This window comes from Siphateles boraxobius, unplaced genomic scaffold (assembly GCF_051911475.1).
Source record: "Siphateles boraxobius isolate OS27281-9 unplaced genomic scaffold, OSU_SipBor_1 20, whole genome shotgun sequence".
Classification (NCBI taxonomy): domain Eukaryota; kingdom Metazoa; phylum Chordata; class Actinopteri; order Cypriniformes; family Leuciscidae; genus Siphateles; species Siphateles boraxobius.
In genome coordinates, this window is record NW_027508811.1 from 18,859,456 (window position 1) to 18,880,792 (window position 21,337).

Sequence of the window (21,337 nt, forward strand, 5' to 3'; positions counted from 1 at the left end):
CCTCTGCGCCTCGCCCTGCCGGCCCCGCCTCTGCGCCTCGCCCTGCCGGCCCAGCCTCTGCGCCTCGCCCTGCCGGTCCCGCCTCTGCGCCTCGCCCTGCCGGCCCCGCCTCTGCGCCTCGTCTTATCTGTGTCCTTCAAGCTCTGGGAGGTTACTCTTGAACCCAGTTACAGCCCGGAGGTTCCTCCCACGGATTTCCCCAAGTATTTTTTGGGGGGGGGCAGTAGGTACCCTGAGAGGGCCATGGAGGCAGCGCTGACATGGACCTTGTCGGTGCTATCTTCACCTGAGCCTCCTATGCCCTGGTCCCCTGCCAAGTGTGCTCCGCCCTGGTCCCCTGCCAAGTGTGCTCCGCCCTGGTCCCCTGCCGAGTGTGCTCCGCCCTGGTCCCCTGCCGAGTGTGCTCCGCCCTGGTCCCCTGCCAAGTGTGCTCCGCCCTGGTCTCCTGCCAAGTGTGCTCCGCCCTGGTCCCCTGCCAAGCAGGCTCCGCCCTGGCCGCCATCTCGCCCTGTTCCGCCCTGGTCCCCGGCCAAGCAGGCTCCGCCCTGGCCTGCTCCGCCCTGGCCTCCGCTTCGTCTTGCTTCGCCCTGGCCTCCGCCTCGTCTTGCTCCGCCCTGGCCGCCTGTTCAGTCAGGTCCGCCCACGCTCCACGGCCCAGGCCCGCCTTGTCTATGTCCAGGGTCTGTTCCCCTGCATGGGCCAGGCCCTCCATCCCTCCCCCAAGACCGCCTGTGCTTCACCGCCCTCCTGAACTTTCTTGGGTTTTTTTGTTTTGTTGGGCGTCAGGAGCCGCCCTTAAGGGGGGGGGGTTATGTCATGATGTGGGTTTTGTGTCTTGTCATGTTCAGTGGTTCCTTGTCTATTAGTTATCCCAGGTGTTTCCCATTAACCACGCCCCCTTGTTATCTTGTCTAGCTCGTTTGTCCCTTATTTAAGCCATGTGTTTTAGCCTCATCTTTGTGAGTTCTTGTTTAATGGTTGACTGTTAACGCTCGTGTTGGTTTGTTCCTGTTCTTGAATCCTGTTCCTGAGTCCTGTATCCAGTCTGTTTAGTTTGTAGTTTGTTAAATAAAGCGTGTGCTGCACTTTGATCCAGCCTCATCTCTGCTTCAACCGCACGACGTTACACAATGAAAATTCGAGCCCGATCTCATGATAGTGCGTATCTATACAACGAATGTTATTATTTTCACGTGCATATGATACGCACTTTATGGCGCACTCCCCACCCCTAATCCTAACCAAGGGGTTTTCAGTGTGTTGGAAAATGCTTAGTCCTGGAACGCCAACCAAATTTGAGAACCAGAACGAACTACAACAATGTATATGATAACAAAGGCATTGAATTATCACTCTCATGCCTAAAATACACAAGTGAATCAGTCTTTGATGAATTAGAGTGTGTCATAGAATCTGGATGATCACAAGTAGCTCAGTGTTGGATTATATATATTTATAAGATATTGTTCTGGTACAATTTACAGGGAATGTAAGGGAATTACTATGCTTTATAAAAAACACCTACACTATAACTGGTGAGACACCACTGCACCACGGCACTTAGTGAGATTGTCTTTGTAGCACATTCTGATAAACCTGCAGGTCCTGTGATATTCTTATTGAGTCCCATAGAAATTAATCATTTAGCAAGCACACACGTTTCACTCACTCTGTATTCTGCACTCTAAAAAAAAGATTCAGTGAGTTTTAATATGGAACCATAGGGTTCATAGCTTAATTTTAAAGAATATTTATGCCAAAAATAAGGAGAAATGTCTTAAATGGTACTACACAACACAACGCCGATGAGGTACATAAACTACAAGACATTTGGTCAAGATGGAGGCAGCCAATACCAACAGTGAAAAAAAAAATGTTCTCACATAAATTCACAAGAGAAAATTCTCTCAAGATGTTCCATTTATACCATGAGCACTGTGATCAGCTGGATAATTACTCATCATTAAAGTCATTTTGGCTTCATTGTGGCTTATAACTTTAGGCATAAAGTTAATTATTTGTCATACCTGACCAGAAGATGTTCAAATAAATGTCACAATAGACAAGGAAGTTGTAGGTTCTGTTTGTATAATTTCTGTATCTTATTTAGCTGAGGTAAATTAAAGGAGCTGTATGTAAGAAATTTATTTCAATTAATCATAAAATGGGCCTGATATGTCACCAGACATTAAGAAATCATGTTCATTTCAAATACTTGTATCACTGACAACAGTAGTCCGGCCAGGATATTGTCATTTAAAAAGTGAAGTTGCAGCCCTCAACTGATGTTGATGTTGTCATGTTGTGTTTTGGTCTGATGCGCCACCATCCACCTATCTACCAATCACGAAGTCAGTAGTGTTGCGGCATCCGGGTGTCACAGTTCTGTCACCCTTGTCTGGGTTTTCCCTTGGTTTAGTGACAGAGCTGTGACACTCCCGGTTTGTCATGTGTTTGTGTTGGTCTGGTCTGTTGTGAGCACATGGCTGTAATGTTATTTCCTTGTGCCATGTGCTCTCCTGTCGATTGTCAAACCCCGCCCATCTTATCTCGTTATTGTTTAATGTCTCCCGTTCCCTGTGATATTATACCCGTTCAGGTTTTGTTATTGTTTAATTTCATTCAGTGTGTTTTTCCCCCTCGTGGGTTTAGCTTTGTGTTTGTTTCTTTTTGTAATAAAGATCACTTCTCCTGCACTTGAGTCCTCACACCTTTTTTGCATCGTGCCTTGCACGTTTCTTGATATAACGATCCAACCGTAATGAGGATTCAGCGGAAGGATTCACACCAGCCACCAGTCTCTCCTATTTCCTGCCCGCGTTATGAACGCATTATTAGATTCACCGCCTTGAGTTCCCTTCGACAAAAGAGGACGAATGCTAGAGACTTTGCCCTGGAATTCAGCTCCGCTGCAGAGGGACTGGGGCTGGGTGAGATGGCCCTTAAGGACCTGTTTAATTACGCCCTTGAGGAGCCCGTTGATGTGTGGACAATGACAGGGCTGGAGCGCTTGACGTTCTGGAGGTTCGTTGACTTTCTGGAAGGACGAGAGAACCCTCCCGCGTTATGAACGCATTGTTAGATTCACCGCCTTGAGTTCCCTTCGACAAAAGAGGACGAATGCTAGAGACTTTGCCCTGGAATTCAGCTCCGCTGCAGAGGGACTGGGGCTGGGTGAGATGGCCCTTAAGGACCTGTTTAATTACGCCCTTGAGGAGCCCGTTGATGTGTGGACAATGACAGGGCAAACGGAGGAGGAGGAGAGGGGTGTCTACGAGCCCACAGGGCTTGGAAACCATCCCCAAGCGTCTCGCCCTGCCGGCACCGCCCCAACTCCTTGCCCTGCCGGCGCCGCCCAGGTTCCTTGCTCTGCCGGCGCCGCCCAAGCTTCTTGCCCTACCGGCGCCACCCAGGTTCCTTGCCTTGCCGATGCCGTCTGCCGATCCAGAGACCGTTCAGGTCACGTCTGCCGATCCAGAGACCGTTCAGGTCACGTCTGCCGATCCAGAGACTGTTCAGGTCACGTCTGCCGATCCAGAGACTGTTCAGATCACGTCGGCCGATCCAGAGACTGTTCACGTCACGTCTGCCGATCCAGGGACTAGTCACGTCACGTCTGCCGATCCAGAGACTGTCAACACTGTTCACGTCACGTCTGCCGATCCAGACACTGTTCATGTCACATCTGCCGATCCAGAGACTGTTCACGTCACGTCTGCCGATCCAGAGACTGTTAACGTCACGTCCGCCGAGCCAGTGTCTCCGGATAAGATGGCCGCCGTCTGTTTCTGTTCCTGAGCCGGTGTCTGTTTCTGTTCCTGCGCCTGTGTCTGTTCCTGCGCTATGGCCGCCCAAAGGGTTGTCTCCGCCCTGGTCATCTCCGCCATGGCCGCCCGAAGGGCCTGCCCCATCTCGGTCGTCTGCACACCCTGCTCCACCCTGGTACTCTCTGCCATGGCCGCCCGAAGGGTCGTCTCCACCTTGGCCACCCGAAGGGGCATCTCTGCCATGGCCGCCTGCACAGCCTGCTCCGCCCTGGTCACCTGCACAGCCGGATCCGCCCTGGCCACCCGATGGACTGTCTGAGCCACCCTGGTCTTCAGCCTGGAGTCCGGATGGCTGTAATGTTATTTCCTTGTGCCATGTGCTCTCCTGTCGATTGTCAAACCCCGCCCATCTTATCTCGTTATTGTTTAATGTCTCCCGTTCCCTGTGATATTATACCCGTTCAGGTTTTGTTATTGTTTAATTTCATTCAGTGTGTTTTTCCCCCTCAGCTTTTTCAGCTTTGTGTTTGTTTCTTTTTGTAATAAAGATCGCTTCTCCTGCACTTGAGTCCTCACACCTTTTTGCATCGTACCTTGCACGTTTCGTGACACCGGGTTGCCAGCTCTGCTCTAGCTACCACAGCTGCAGCTACAAACGTGTCGGAATCGGATAAAAAAAAATGTCTAACGTTGCGAAACCAAAAAAAAGACGTTATGAACCCGAAATACTTCGTGACAAAGTCCAACATAAAACAAGGATCTGTATAGGAGATGCCTTTGATAGGTGGAGACGGCTGAAAACGGAGAAGTATTTGAAGACAGACGCCAACGTTGCTAATTTTCACCTGGACAGGTAAGATTAATCTATGTTTGGCTAACTTGTACTTGATGTAATTGGACATTTCAAATATTCTTGACAGTCGAACAAAGTTATGCATGTTCGTGCAAAGTAACGTTACGTTAGCTCATATGGAGGAGGTGGGTCATCGAATTGAAAAGGTAAGGAATTGTTTGGGTAATAAAAAAGGCGAGTCGTCATTGCTAACATTAGCAATGCATTATCAGAGCCCGTTTCTCTGTCATTATGTTGAGACGCTGAGGAAAACAACATTAGCACGCCCATTATTGTTTATCATGCAAGTTCTACAGCCAAAAATAATAGAATGACATGTAATCTTTCACATCACATATTTTAGCGTTATGGACGTGTACTGCAGGGTAAGTAAAAAAATACAGCTTGTCGCTTTCACTTATAGCGTCAGCTAAATGAATAGCTTTATCTTTGATATCGGTTACACACAGTGACAGAGGCTTGTGCTTGTACTTACGTTAATGACAGATACCTACCGTTACAAGTTTGACTAACAGCTACTGTTCTAACAATGTACTGTCACATACGAGCTTACGTCTTTACGATTATTTTTAGCTAATCGCCATTAGTAAATTTTTGCGATATATAATTACTTTGCAAAATATCTCTCATTTGAAGCATAAACATAATTAACAGAAAAAGCTTCTTGTAGCAGCCTACATTCCTGCTGGATCCTGCAGCCTATCTGGCAACCTCGAGTCAGGGAGGAGGGAGAGGGGATACACCGCTCTACAGTAGGCTAATTTGAAAGTGATTGCAGTACCAGTTTTGGCCACATTCTTACATACGGCTCCTTTAAACGCAATTCTCACGTATCCTTGCTTGTTGATGAATGAGACGGCCCAGCGGTTGGTTGAAATTTAAAAGGCTGATTTTCGCGCGTCAGGGCAGTTACGAATACATATGTTGTCCGTTCAATGTCAACGTTGTGACAACGCTGTAACAACCTTCACCATACAACGTAGTTATAGCAACTTTTTGGTCATGTTGTTAAAACGTTGTTAGAAGGTTGGGTACATTGTGACAACGTTCTGAGTTGGGTTCCACCTTGACGTTGCATTGCACCGATACGAGATCACGTGGCGACAGGGTCGGACTGGGACACAATTTCAGGCCGGGAAATCCTACACCCATCCAGGCCATCCTATGCACCCAAAAATTTAGAAACATGGACAACCCTGTTTTTTCCCCCTAAATTACATTTATTTCACAGTATGACTATAAACAACCAACCTAGAAGTAAAGCAGTCCTAATATCAAATGGGTCTGCACATAACATTATACAAGCATTTATTCTAGAAGTCCAAAGCTGTTTCTACCTCTCTACTTCTCACTCATAATAAATGTGTATAAACTGCAGGAGAGAGGTTAATAAAAAATGTTAGCTTAGAATGTCAGCAGGTTGCGTAAGACTTATTTTAGCAACAAAAGTCTTTAAAAAGACTTTTATTAAATGAATGTAATATAATGTATTAATAAAATTATTAATAAAAATACATTTTATTACCTTATTAAATGTATACATCATCTTTCATGTAAAATTCTTACATTTGATCAATAAATTCAGTTATAATTACATTATACATTATATATAATACATTATAGGGCTGTTATCCATCAAATTCAATAATTTGCTCTGTAAAATTACAACTACGATAAATAATGTTATAAGATTGATGTTTTGAATGTTTGAATATACAAATAAAAAAAATGCAATACTTAGACATTAAACTAAACCGCCAATAGGTGGCGACAAGTGACCGTCTTAATTAGTGAGTCATTCATATAAAAGATTCGTTCAAAACGCTGAATCATTCAGTAACAAAACAGCGCTGCTAATGCTTTCCTTTGGAACTATTTTCGTCGGTGAAATATAACAAAAACAGTTAATATTGTAAAATGTAAGTAACTTAATTATAAATATTAACTACACTACATGTTTACTGAACAATAAATTCAATGTAACATTTTCAACCGTGATAATATTCAGCGAAACAGCTCCCTTAGTAGTGTTACTTAAACTAAATCATATGTTATAAATGAAAAAAAAATAGAATTTTTACCTCAGTAAATTCTGTTTCACCAAGCGTGCCGCACAAGCCCTGAAAAATGAAGCCAAAGTGTCTCGATCGCCCCACGGTGACCGGTCCTAGTATAGCTCATAAACCCCGCCTCCCCATGTTATTCAATGGGACGTGAGACCAACTAAACAATTCAATTACACTTCACATATCTTTTTTCAAAAGATAGTTTTCTGTCATTTACTGTAGTTTTCATCACAATGATTTAATGTCAAGTGTTTGTTTTTAAAATAAGTTTGTTTTTAGTTCGTTATTTGATGCTATAAAAAACGATGCTGTGGCGTCATGATTGACAGCTGTGATTGACAGGTTCTCTGAGCAAAGTATAGTCACTGAAGCAACAACGGACTTTTTTTCGGGATCTTTGGAGGACTGAGGGGATTGGAGCTTTAAATTTAATATCTAAATTTCTATAATGAATTATTTCACAGCGACATACTGGGTTGTTCTGCAGCAGAGGCTCGTGCTTAGATTGATTCAGCGAGAGTGAGGCTCGCGGCTTTACTTCCTACTCACTACTGCGCATGTATGGTCCCGAAATCGCAAGTGCTCAGACTCAAGTCCCAAGATGTCAGCGCCATAGATATCATATAGAGACTAGAGACACCTATATGATGTCTATGGACTAGATGCCCGATTGGCCGCTCGTCCGCGCCAATAGGCAGTAGCGGTCGATAGGGCGTCTATCCATATGATGTCTATGGTCAGCGCCATATCGGGACAATGGCGGCTTCACTTCTCGCCAATGGAAGAGAGCGAATGGGGCGTCGTCCATCTTTTTTTACAGTCTATGTGTTAAACTAATTTTTTCTTATTTTTGATTTCTCCACGAATGTAGACGATAGTAACGGGGCGCTATCGCTTACATTTGCTAGCAGTTCAATTCTATATTGATTACTATATTAATATTTTTACTTCAATACTTTATCTATATCTATATATTTATCTAGTTATCTATAATCTGCGCTATCTGAATACTCTCGTCTTCTACCTGTCTCTCTAGTCACTCTCAATGCTTTCAAGGCGGGCTTTGGTTAATTCTCTCCCCAAGATGACGGAATGCAATGCATTGTGGGGGAAAGAAGAATCGTTGCAAACCGCTGTAAGATAGTACCTACTTTTTCGTATTATATTCCATTTTGTGATACCCAACAACATAAAATGAGGTGGATAACAGTTTAAATGTTTATTACCAACAAGCAAATTGCACAAATTCGTTGAAAAATTAACCCTGCAACACGGCCTTTAACGTTACCTCGGTTGAGTGGCCTGCGTTCTACACCTGCCTGATAGAGAAACCGAGTGTAAAGACAAACTGAGGGCATTTAAATCTTTAGATGCCTATAACTATGTGATGAATGGTCTTGACTTGTGGCAACGTTACATTGCGCGGTCCTGCCCAGCACCAACGCCAGAAAACGACAATGTAAAGTGACATTACAGTGCAATTTTAATGATGTGAATATTTTCTAGACATAAAAATATTTTTTATGTATTAAAATTATATTAATTAACTATGTATTTGATTTATAAGTGATGTAATTGTGACGTCGGCGCAAAAGGGGTCTATATGAAACATCTGAAAAAACACTCTACGGTTGTAGAATCATTTCTTCTAAGAGTGTAATAAGGTTCATTTTTAAACACACAAAATTGTTGGCTTTGAGAACAGCATATTAACAATATTCTACTGTCAGTCTGGATCGTATTTGAACACTCCCTGATAAATCTTATGTTTACACCCATTCGAATTTGGTCTGGAGTTCTTCACATCAATATCAAGGCAGTCATATTTAGGTACAAATGTCACAGTTCAAAATAGGCTGGTGGAGTTTTCTAAGTCACAACTACACGGTAAAAAATGTAATGAAGTTATGACATGTTTTTTACATTGCTTTAACTCATTAAAATGAGTTAAGCAATTTTCAATTAAAGAAAAAGTAATACAAGATCCAACTTTTTTTTAATCAGTTTAATGTAATTTAAGTTGAAATTTACTTAAACATCCAAGTTGATTGTACTTAATTTAAGGCAGCTAATTTTTTACAGTGTACAATGCAGCCACACAATATGACAGTGGATCCCCATAAAGACCACTTAAGAAGTACAAAACTCTTCCTGAATCAGTAATGTTTGCCGTCAGAAGCACAAAGCCCTGCAGTTTTCAAAGTTTAAAAACTAATTAAAGCCGCTCAGATTCTTCATGCATTGTGTCCCCCCTTGACAGAGATCTCTGGAAGATCAAGAGTGCCTAAATCTCTCCCAAACCACTCAACAAACAAAAGCTGAGTAATAAATCCTAAATCTGATTTTGGTATCTGCAGTAGGCAGCCCATGTATCCCCAACACAGACAGAGACTCATTGTGCTGGGTGTGTGCATGTCTCTCTCTGCAGAGTACTATCGGATCTGTGTGAATCTGAGAAACCAAGAATCCATTTGGACTGCAAGACTGTCATAAGCATGTTAAAACAAAATAATGGTTTGATTTGTATGCTGGTATTTCTTGCTTTTATCCACACTGGATTGCTTTCATGATAGACAATGGACATTTTCTATCTGCAAGATGTTGTATTGCTATGACTCATTCAAAATACACAATAATGCAGATCAAGTATGGGATTATCCAACATTATTGCACATAACACTAAATAAAATGGGCAAAATATGACAATTGCATTGTGATATATCATTTCGTGTGATTAAGGATTGTACCAAAATAACTGGCATTCACACATCATTTATAGCCCAAAAAGAAAGGATATTGATTAGATAAGATTTCTGGTACTTTTGAAAGCCAGTCAGAAAGCCGTAAAGGTGGCCATGAAGTTCCTCCTTTCATTGAACACACACACTATAAAATATTCTCTCCTGTATTCTGCAAAAGGGAGAGAGATGGGCAGAACGCGAGAGAGAGCAAGAGGAGGGGGAGGAAAGGGGAAGCATTGGAGGCAGAGGGACTCAAAAAAACGGTGGAGAGTGGCAAGTTTGCATTGCCCATACCAACAAGGCCCTATCTCATTAACACACCGCTGAAATAAAAGGGGGCTTTTCTGGCTCACAGCTATAAAAAAAATTATCATAGTGATGATGTTCCTCAGCCGTCAACAGAGCTGCGATAACGTTGTTTGATGATGACTTTCCCATGAATGTTAAGCAGCTGCCGCAGTGGAGGAAAGCAGCTTATCAGAGCCTAATGCCCATCTCTAATTCCTGCCCTTCTTGAACTAGCCATTTTCTAACAGCGTTAACTGTCAAATTTACATCCCGTCTTAATGCCACTAAAGAGTACGAAGGATGAAGAGTAAATGACAGCAGTGTAATGAGCAAGGCATCCCTCTTTCCTTCCTTTCCTTTTTCTCTCTCTCTCTCTTTCTCTCAGTCTGTCTCTCTCTATCTTTAAGGCATGAGATTTTCTAGAATTTGAGAGTCCTTTTTTCTCTACACCTGGGTTAAGAGCTCTAAATGATGCCCTTTTGCTGCAATAAAATAAATAATTATGTTATTACGGATTTTATTACGAAATGGATGGATCCTGTAATAGGAATTAAAAATCACTGTAAGTGATTTCAGATTTTGATATCTAATTCATTTAACATTTCAGTTGGGCAATTTTCCAGATACAGATGCACATTAGCACAGAAGAAGAAGAGCTATAGTTTCTAATTCACAAGCAATATTATGACACATATTTTCATATTGCATCAACATAATACACTATCATCTAAGCCCAGATTCTTTAACACACACACACACACACACACACACACACACACACACACACACACACACACACACACACACACACACACACACACACACACACACACACACACACACACACACACACACACACACACAATAAAAACTGCTTAGTATGTTTTTAAAGCCATTTGAAATATGAGGACTCAGGAAATGTCCTCATAAATCACGTTTAAGTTGTAATACCAGTGTAATACCCATGTCATTATACACATTTGTGTCCTCACACATCACAAAAACAAACACACACACACACACACACACACACACACACACACGGCCAAAAGTGATGTACGGGATATTTTTAAAAATGAAGGAATATTTATTTGGCAAAAAATAATCTAGTCTGGACATCCCTTTTGGCCACTAATATGAATTACAGTGAACTTTGTGATCAAGATTTATTTTGCCTTGTCTGCCATCTTGGATTAAAATTTGAGCTTGTTGGAGTGCATTGTGGGATTGCCTTCTCTGTCAATGATACATGTGATTTTGCCTCAGAATTTGGTCAACCGTTGAAGATAGCATTTTGGGTAAAGATTGGGTTTTAGAACAGAGCAAACAGGCTCATAAACTGAGAGAGGTCCTATTTCAATCTACAAAAAGTAGATGTTATCATACTGGAAAAGAACACATTGGTGCTGTTTAGAGGGTAAATACTTTCTTAATTGCATAATTTCCAGTGTATTGCTATTATTATTTCACCCGTATTTTAGAGGTGTCCAGGCTTCACATGGTGAGACATGATGTGAACTCAACACTAAGCTAATGCAAATGAGACTTGTTGAAAGTTTTCCAAGGTCTGCATATAATTTAAGATGGCATTTAAGCTTCTTACCCTCGATCTTATCTCTTAAATTAATTCATCAGGTAATATTTCCCATTATTCAAAGGCATTATTTTATGTCAAAGAGAGTAATGGCATGATTACAGAGCCATGCACACAAATTAGCAGTGGAACGTGAACGTTTTCTCTTAGAAAATGATAGTTAGAGCAGCCGGAAATTAATGCAAAGATGAAGGGGGGGTGGGGGGGTCCTTTAAAAGGCATTGAAAGTAAAATTTGACACAATATATCTGGTCCAGAAGGCCAATTCAATTTGGAATTCTTTTTCATCTTTAATGATATATATCCTCTTCTGTTCAGATTTTGATTCTCCACTGATGAAGAAAGGGGCTACGATTAACTATTCAAGTTTGGAGGCAAAATTGTGCTGGTATAAAAAAGGCAGAGAATAAGAGTTACCTGCTATCTCCCGCTTCATAATCAGGCATGTAAGTGAAGTTATGAATATGAGGTGTTTCATCTGGGCAGCCCCTCACGGGTGGGATGGACGATTCACTCCGATTAAATCTGCGCTCATCTGATTGGAGCGTGTACGAGATTCTAACTGGGGTACATTTCACACTAATCTATAAGCCAGTGAAGCTGTCCAAAAGGCAAGGAAGTGTGATTAAAATAAAGAAACAGACAACAGATAAATGTGCTGGAAGTCCTGGACTAAAAAAGGGAATAAATGATTCAATTTAAATGAACGATTTTATCATGGGAATGGTCTGGTTGTGCAACTTTGTGCTTAAACTAATTACAGATGAATGGCGGCAAACTCACCCAGTCTAAAAACCATGACTTCGCCAGCATGTATTTGAAATGCATCGCATTCATAAAATGTACTGCACTGATTTCACTCTACTGTACTTTTTTTTTAAGTTAGAGTTAGAGATGAAAAAAAAACGTTCGGATGAATACTCCAGTTGTTTCTTTATCTTCAGTATATACAAAGCTTGCACACTCCATGAGTTAGCAAAACATGAATATTAATCACAAGATTTCCTTTGATTTGAATCTTCTTACTCAAGAAACTCCAATGAGTACAGCTACTGTAATAAACCTGCTTCTGCACAAGGAAGTAAAGTTCTACATAACGTTATTCATCATACTATAGGACTACTGCTATAGCTAATTACAAAATATAAATTAAATAAAATGCAGTTCTCTGTACAGTTCCATCTTGCAGCATCTTTGACCACTGTAAAAAAAAAATCGTCAAAAAACGGTCAACGACTGGCAGCTTTTGTTTTGTTTGACTGCCAAACAAAAACCGTAAAAATAAAGTAAAATATCGTAATTTAAATGAAATGCAAAAAACTTTTACAGAAATTTTCCTTAAATTTTTTACAGAAAAACACTGTTATTTTACAACTATTTGCTGAATTATTACGATCAAACACCTTCATTTTAAAAAAATCCAATAAAAAAACAGTCAAATGACTGTCAGCAACGGCTGCCACACAAAAACCATAAAATTAATGTAAAATATCTTAATTTAAATAAGTGCAAAATACTTTTACAGAAATCTTCATTAATCTTTTTTAACAGAAACACACAGTTAAAACACAGTTACTTCACATTTATTTTCTGATTTATTTACTGAAAAACACACAGTTAATTACATGCATGATTTGCTTTGACTATATACGTCACTACATCAGCAACTACACAGTTACTGTCAGTTAAATAAAGAAACATGAAGCATTTCATCAGTATTTATTTGCTCATCCTGGACTGAAGCTCAGGCTCTACTCTTCAACACAATGGTGACACGCGAAACACACCATACAGAAACACTTTAAACCCCAACAGAACATTAAACACTACCAGATCTCTCAGGATCTATGCATCTTCACTTATTGCAATCCAGACTTTATTTCTTTCATACTAACATTATTATTGAGAATTAACAGAGGTTTAGAAGTTGAAGCTTTATTGAAAAGAATAAAGTTTGATGTCACCATGATGGAGATCAGTGTTTGCTTTAGTTCGGGTCAATGTTCCCTCTAAACTGCGTGCCTGCGCGGCCGGTTCAGGCATGGTTAGATTACTATAAAAGAGTTCACATATTCACTTTTCTTGAAAATATTTAGCTATTCGATCTATTTAAATGCTTCAGTTTGTTATATATTATAATAATATAATATGTAAACAAATTGAAGCATTTAAACTGATACATTATATCACATCAAATACTTCAATTCGTTTTTTTAATATTATATTATATTAGGCCTATATTTTATTATATTATAAGCCTAAATAAAGAATCTCACGGGCTCATTGCCATTAAAAACTTTGAAACCCCCTGCTAAAGAAAATATTGGAAATTCATAAGAAATAAACAATCATTTAACTTTGATGGTTTAATGCTTCCTGTACACAATTAATTGACTGTACAAAAACACTTTTTTTCCCCCCCAAACCATCTCAGTGTAACAGCTTACTTTTCTTTCATACTATATTCTATTATTGTAAAGAATTGAACTGTCCTGCAGAAGATTTTTTAAATTATTTTTCATAGGATTTCTTGGTAAAGACTGTACAGTTAACAGCACTGTGAAAAAAATATCAGGTAACCCAAAATGTGCTTCATTTAGTGACTTCTTAATTAACTGCTTGTTTTTCAAAAATATGATTTAATACCAGTAAGTTACATCAAGGGTCAAATAAAATAGAAATGCCACATTCAAGTTAAAAGTTACAACTGAATGTTGAAACCATTGTTTTTCTACGTATGCTGTACAGGTCAGGTATAAAGAATATTTTTGCTCAGGTGGCGAAATATGTCCGCCCAATAGAAAAAAGTTTTGCTCAGCAAGAAAAAAAATTAGAGGGAACATTGGTTGGGGTCTTGAACTTTTAGTGTTGAACTTTAGTGTTTCTCTGGCTGCATTAACAATGTGTCTCTGATGCATATTTGTTATGGTAAGAGTCTAAGAGAAATTCAGATCAGATAATGTTGGTCACTTTGTAGTGAGAATAGTCATCATGTAGAGTCCGGCTCCATTGATACCATCTGAAGTTTAATATCTGAATATGTCATTAAATGTTAGTTATTCATTTTGCATGACAAAGCTTCTATAAAACATTCTCCAGTGCTGTGATACTCAGATTTTATGAAGTCATTATACAGAAAATATTTGACAGGATCATATAGACTCACTCAGACATCAAGAATCAGCGTATGAATCACAACAATGGTCACAATGAAAAAAAAAAATTTGGTTGTCACAATTGTTGAGTTCTATATGTTGATTCTTGATGTCTCTATACAACTAAAAAAAGACAGAACTTTTTTTGTGTAGTATATATATATATAAAATGCAGAGTGTTATAATACTGATACCACAATATTCCAAGGGTCATGTGAAAAATTATGACATTAATTAAAGACTTTGTATAAAGCTAAATTCCACCTAGATACTCTGTAATATAAGCTATCATATTCAGAGATTTGACTGTCATATCAGTGAATCAGATCATCATATGATGACTATAACATCATCAATTAATGATTGAGATCATCTGATATTTTCTCCAGCATTTATTACTATGATAGACGTGTATCAAATACACAGATAAAGCAGCCAGAGAAAAGCAAAAGTTAAATCTCAAGGGTCATGACCCCAACTAAAGCAGACACTGATCCCAATCATGGTGATATCAAATTTATTTTAAAGTTTTGTACACTTTATTTAAATTAGCATATTTTACTTTAATTTTATGGTTTTTGTTTGGCAGCCACAGCTGCCAGTTATTTTACCCTTTTTTTACGATTTTTCTACAATGAAGGTATTTGATCATAATAATGCTGGAAATACCTGTGAAATAACAGTGTTTTTCAGTTTATTTAATTTAGGATGTTTTACAGTTTTTTGGGGAGCTGACAGTCTTTTGACCATTTTATCATTTAACTATTTTGTTACTGTTAAATTACAGATTATATTTGTAATTTTACATACATTTTTATGTAATTTAAGAAAACAGAAAAAATACTGTATGAAAAATACAATCAATTTTCTGTATAAAAAATGTGAATTACTGTAATTTGTCATTAATGTCACAATACCTAAAATAACAGCTGAATTTCTATTTTACAGATATTATTTGTAATTTTACAGTATTTTGAGTACAATTTAAAATGAAAGAAAATGATCGTCAAAAAATCACAGTTATTTTCTGTAAAATTAGGATTTTTTTTTACAGTGTGCTGTTATTTCTCCTTTATGTTTTCATTGTACAGCTACCTAAAGAAGGCTACGGATTAATGGAATATAATGTTTACAAAGATTATTTTCCCTTTTGCCAACCAAACATAAACCTCCCGTAGAGGCTGTGAGAATTATCTTGCCAATCAAATTAGTTTGTTTTAGCCCTAACTGTCTAATCCCAGTAACACTGCCATCCTCTTCAAACTGCTTATTTGAATTAAAATGTCACGCAAGCGAATCATTACAGCTTAATGGTTCAAATACAGCTCACTATTACAGCCATAATAAGTAGTTCGAGGTGGCAGGTGAAAATATAAAATAAAATAAATGAGAATGGCATGGTGGACTTATCCAGTGCGAATATGTAACATTAAAATGTATGACGCACCAGGAGATGTCTCCCGCTGTACAATTACACATTATGAGCACTGTCATATTTAGTGTAAAATGTAATCTACTACTCTGCATTCTAACAGGGACGATTTGGGCCGGGAACGACGTTGAAAGATCCCACTCTAACAATTTATTTTTTCAAGGTTGTAAATAATACAAAGATTACTAAAGTACATTTTACAAGAAAATACTGTTTTGGTCTTTCTACTTTAAAAAATTAAATTCAGTCTTTTAACCTAATTGCTGTTTCTTTGAAAGTATTTGTGAATTTACTAGCACTTTCTGAGTGAGAATTTCTACACCATTTTTTTCAGTTTAGGCCTAGTTCTATTAGTTTATAGTGGGGACAGAATCAGAATATGAAATGTTATTTGTCACACACAGCTAATGGTGCAATTAATAAGAGCTGCGTTCCAATTCAGAGGGTGCATCCTTCGAATGCAGATTCCATCACCTCTGCGCGACAAAGGCTGCAGTTCGAAGGCTCCTTAAAATGCGGCCTCCAAATGCGTGCAACGTTTCCCATGAAATGAAGAATACAACAGATGGATCCTTCACTACCTTGCCTACCCCAGAATTCATTGAGCGAAGTCCGAGTCCTTCGAAGGATGCAGCCTTTGAATTGGAACACAGCCAGAAACAGACAATAGAGTGGTGCAGGTATGTCATCACTTTGTGAGCCAAAACTCAGAATCAAATAAATGCGAGTAAGCATTTTAGCACTTCCGGTTCCATTGTCCCGAAGTCAAGCCCTGACAGATCTAGCTCTGTTTTGCATCCGAAATCGCATACTTCCCAACTAGGCCTATATTATAGATGAAAAACAGTATGTGACAAAAGAAGTATGTCCGAATTCACAGTACTCATAAAAGATAGGCAAAAATTACCCCGATGACCTACTACTTCCGACGAGATTCTAAAGTGTGCATATGATGGACAATTTACTATCCCATGAGGCCACAGGACAGGATTTATGAATGGTGACTGATGCTGGCAGGTCACATGATAATGACAAAATGGCGAATGTAGTTAGTCCGGATTACATTCATACTACACACATTCATACTACATTGAACATACTTTTTTAGCAGCCGTGAAACAATTACTTATTCAAAATAAGTACCTACTCAAGAGAGTATGTGATTTCGGACGCAGTCTATATTCCATTTCCCTTGGAAATACGTCACAACACTGAAGTAAAGTCAGTTGCAACTTCGGGTTCACGGGTACTCGAAATTGTGTGAACTCGTCATCACTATTTCTTCCCACCCATATCTCCTTTAACATTTCTTTAAATTTGATACTGTAATTTTTCATTTCGACTCTATCCTACCTTTCTTGCCACCTTTGATTTTGTTTTCTCCCATATTATGTATTTAACCTCTGCTTTGCTAGTATTCATTTGCATGTCTATGAGTTACCTTTAAATAATGTGATGCGACAATCGTATGTTGGAGATATGAAAGGTAGTTATATTTTGGGATGGTAACAATCTCACTTATTACATGGCCACTTGCCAAATAAATAAATACATGTACATGAAATATTGATTTGAGCTGATATTATTTTATAATCTTACTCGGATAAGCGGTGTTATATATGTCCGATTCTTTAGCTAATCGTTCTTTTGAACGACATCTGACTGCTAGAAGACGGTCACCTGTGTTAGGTAAAGGTTTGTGTTTTTATATTTACAATATAACTTAAGCCGTGACATAAAGACAAAGCCCATTTTCTTTCGCTTTCTTGGTAGAATTTAAAAGAGAAAATGTGTTCAAATCATCATTAAAGGCGTCATTCTGGACGATGGACACAATGTGACATTCTGTCTGCGTAAATATGGTTTAATAAATGAATTAACTCCATAAATAATGGCTGTAATGACATTTTAGGGGACAATAAGTCTGAGCATTGTCAGGAAATAGTTGATGTATGAGTTTCATGCCTCAGCAGTTCCTCAAAATGAATCGGCACAGGAAGATAGCTAGGGCCTTGCAACCATCCCATTTCCCAGAATTATCTACTTGTTGTCAATTTGCACAGTGGAATTACACATGCAAATTGCACTGCCTGCACAAACACCACTTGGAGATGATAAAAACAAATTAACAAAGGCTATAGAAGAAGGATTTATTTCACTGGCTCACCCAGGTCAAGCAATACATGTATTTGACGATTGTGTGTACCCAATTTTGGTGTAATTATATCTGCAAATTATTCTTTGTAATCTTATTATTTTTTTCCCTTACAACCTTCTTCTTAAACTCATAATTAGCTTCCCTTGCTTCTCTCTCAAAAACAATTCAGATGGCTGCCCTGTCAGGCTAACAGTGAATAATCTCATCTGGGTGTCACCCTTCTCTACCTCCTCCCTCGTGCTGCGCCGTTGGACTTTATTGGTAATGGCTTGTACACTGGATACACATGGAGGCTAAAAAGTCAAGGGTCATTAAATACGAGAGCACACCATCGGGCCAAATGCACGGAAAGCAGGCATATAGCCAGTGCAGAAGTCAAGCTATACATAATCGCCTCTTAACATGGTTTCTCATATTCAGAGCTAAATGAGGAATCCCTGGACCTCCGTGTTGGCTAGTATTAGATATCTCATTTACTTTGTACACACTCAGCTAATCTTCTCTAATGAATTCTGCCACCCCAAGCCAGATCCAGATGACTTAAAATTATTACTATTTCTCCAGACATGCGCTTGCTCATTTGAGGCTCAACTCGGCTGGCTCAGGGAAAAAAAAAATCAGCCTGTCACATAGATACTAATAATTAAGACTCTGAGATGATTAGTTTATCTCACCACACTTACCACCTCTTTTCCACTGTTACCAAACCTTAATAAGGGTTTCCAAGTTTTAAACAACAAACTCGAAATAAGTAATAAATAACAGAAATAATGATCTCAAGCCCAAACTGAAAGTGCCAGTAATGAAATAATAATAGTAATCACAATAATTTTGACACTAACTCCACAGTAAGCTCAGTGATATATTACCCCACCAAATTACCTTTAAAAGTTCCAGTTGTCCTTGACATCGAGTTGTCACATATATAATTAAATTGGTATTAACTGTGAGTGGGTGATATCAGTTTGCAATAGAGAGGATATGGGATACATAGAGTGACGTTTAATATATCTTGGTGACTTAAGCCCTATCATATTTACTTAAAGTTCTTGATGTTGGATGAAATTTGTATTTTTAAGGAATACAACATATAGGCTACTTAAAGCCCTATAAAGCCTACATTTTCATATTTGATACATGATTTTTGGCCCTCTAAATTATCAACATGATCAAAACTTTGCTGAAAATTCTCACTGTAAACCATATGCTCAAAATAATTAATTGGTTTGTAAACTTAAATTAAACAAATTAGTTCAATCAAATTAACTTTTATAAGTATTTAGAACTTTCTTTTTCTTTTGAGTTTACAAAACGGACACATTTTAAGTTATCTGAATTGTTGCATTGTTTAGAGTTTTATTAGCTTGTTTCTTTTAATTTAGACAAACTTAAGTTTAACTGAAACTGCGCCTCGGGATTTCTATTTACCATGTTTTGCCATGACACTTGAAAGGGAGAATAAGTCCTATAATTAAGTGTTACATAATGTTTTTTTGTTTGTTTTAGTTTTTGTGCAAGATTGATGTTAATTTAAGTGGAAGATTTAGTGTTTAATTTTTTGCTTGCTAATTTAGAAGAGTTTGTGTCTGAGTTTCTGATGGATTTATTACCATCATGGTGACGAGTGGAGCATTTGTTATGTTCTTTATTGTCGTACTCATTGCTATGCTAATGCTAATGCTATCTAAGCATCATGATACCAATTAGCAAGTTAGCATTTATTAATTAGCTAGATAAAGCAAGCCAACCTCCACTACCAAAAATATTTAAGTTGAGATTGCATAATAGCATGATAATCAGCTAAGTAAAATATTTAAATTTAAGAACAATTCAAATATATGAGTACAAAATAAAAATGTGCCAGTTCTGCTTGCTTAAACTTTTAATTTCTCAACTTGTTTTTTTTTTTTAATGTAACTGATTAACCTCAACTTATTTGGGTTTAAAGTGCTGTTGTACACAATCTACATGCCTTCTGTCATCTGATTGATAGTTCCAACTTTTTGTTTTAATACATTTTTTCAACATATTTAAATCAAAAGTTCATTATATGTTTTGGCCCATATCAGGATCTGCACCAAATTGCATTTTAGCTCAGTTTGGGTCTCTGAATAAAGTGTTTATTTCTGCCTTGAGTGCATAAGCTCCATTTTCTCATATCATACTATATGGGCCATAAAAATGTGATACATAAAACACATCAAACATTATACATATGCTTTCTTGTATTAGATTTTGTCTAAAGGTTACATAAAATTGTATTTTTTCTTACTGTTATTTCATATCAAGCTGTACAGAGTTAAAAAGGGGCAATATGACCATTTTTAAAAATAATACTTAAAGAAGGTCAGGTCAACACTATAAACTCGACTAAAGCAGCAGTGAGCACAAATGAGGAGCATTGCTCACTTTGGTTATAGAAAATAGGAAGGGACTTATGAGAGAGAGAGAGAGAGAGAGAGAGAGAGAGAGAGAGAGAGAGAGAGAGAGAGAGAGAGAGAGAGAGAGAGAGAGAGAGAGAGAGAGAGAGAGAGAGAGAGAGAGAGAGAGAGAGAGAGAGAGAGAGTGGCACCCCCGCTGGAGGCATATCAAGCAGACATTATATTGATGAAAATTTGTGACATTATAACAATACAAATGAGCTTGTTGCCTCAGAATCTGTGCACACTAAATAAATCATTTAAGTAAATAGGTGATTTTGCAATTAGGCACAAAGCCCACCCCTATTTAGCAACAAAACAGAAAACTGATGTTATTTGATATAAATAAGCAATTTAAGCATCAGTGTTTTTCGTCTGCCAGTGCCACAGGCTAAACAAGATTAGCATGCTAATCATTTGAATGATAATGTGGTGATGCCCTCAGCTGTCTGAATAAATTGGGAGACATTGCTCATATAAGAGCATTCTTATCACTCTGGAAAACATGAGCAATTGTGTTTTAGTTTGCCATTTGTAAAAAAAAACAACTACAACAATGTTTCAATAAGTTTACTCATTCTTACCTTAAAGTTTGCTGCTACTGCATAATATGTATTTTCATTAGAAATATTTTTGGTCAAGGTACCTTATTCAGGTTAGAAGCCATATTTAATTTGTCATGAATGAAAACGAGTCTGTGAGTGATAGACATAGCTACAGTCCATTTAATAGGCGAGTAAGTTCTATTCATCATTTTCACAACCAGAAATAACAAACCTCCCAAAGTTTTAGGGGAATAAAGTAGGCTAATTGATGCAACAGGCCTATAATTTTCATGTTTAATGACTTTTAACATTTTAATT